We start from the raw sequence: 1,202 nt of genomic DNA on the forward strand, positions 1-1,202 counted from the left end.
ACGACTAGACCCAAACACACCTGTTCAGCCCCGCCACCGAAGCACGCAGTAAAACGCTGCAGACAGGTCACCACCGTTAGTCTGGCTTTGATCCAGCATGGCTGTCAGACTGTAGATACTCCGCATGGCTGTACAAGACCGAACTTGGTGAGTGAATTGATTAATGAAGATGGATGGATGGATGGATGGATGGATGGATGGATGGATGGCAGGCGGCGCCAAGATTTTAATTTTGGGTGGGCCGCAGTAACTTCGGTTGGGCCTTTAAATTACAAAAGTTAACACTGTTTCCAACTGGTAATCCCACTTTAACAAAAATCACTGGTATCATACTGTGGATGGCGACGAGCACTTCCAGTTGATTATGACACTTAAAATCTTTTTAACAGTTTCAGTCGGCAGTTTATATTTATTTCAAATGGCACAGGATATCTCCTTATCTATGTTTTCACTACGGATCAAGTAGATCAGTATATCAGTTCATTTTATTCCTTTTAATGCATTTTCATTTGATCTGGCTGGATTACTCTTTAAATTGATTGTAAGGAGAGAGAGAAACAAAGTGATCAGAATGATGGGTGAGCTACAATGACTTTTAACAGGAGAGAGAGAGCGCTGCGATGTGCTGTTCATTCATAAACTTAAGTATCTGTGCTGTGAAGGTCATCTGAAGACATCAAGTCAGGCAGCAATATTCAGCTCTACCTCTGTATTGTCTACATTTTATAGACGTTCTAGTTTTGATGAAAAATGCATTTGCAGATATAAAATAAAACAATGATATGCTTTCCTCAGTACACCAGTCATCATTTCTGCTGAACAACCGCCGTAGTGTGACATGCGTGCGCAAGCGTAACATATCTGGTGTGACGAATTATGGCCCACTGTGATTGGTCCAGACCTCACATGTGATACTAGCCAAATAAATGTTGTCTTTTTGTCAAATGGAAACTTTTTTGTCTTAAGGGTGTATTAAAATCCTGATTTTAATAATTAAAAATAAAAGTTAAGAAAATAGATGTTCTCCCAGTCATTTAAGGTGGGCCAGTTGTAGAAGTGGGTGGGCCCAGGCCCATTAGGCCCACCCATAATGCTGCACCTGATGGATGGATGGATAGATGGTAATGGGGTCCTATGGTGAGAGGGTCCCCAACGACGGACCACGTTCTTTCCAGCCCAGTCACCCCCCCCCCCCCACACAC

Source organism: Lutjanus erythropterus, chromosome 5 (genome assembly GCF_056507025.1).
Source record: "Lutjanus erythropterus isolate fLutEry1 chromosome 5, fLutEry1.hap2, whole genome shotgun sequence".
Taxonomy (NCBI): domain Eukaryota; kingdom Metazoa; phylum Chordata; class Actinopteri; order Lutjaniformes; family Lutjanidae; genus Lutjanus; species Lutjanus erythropterus.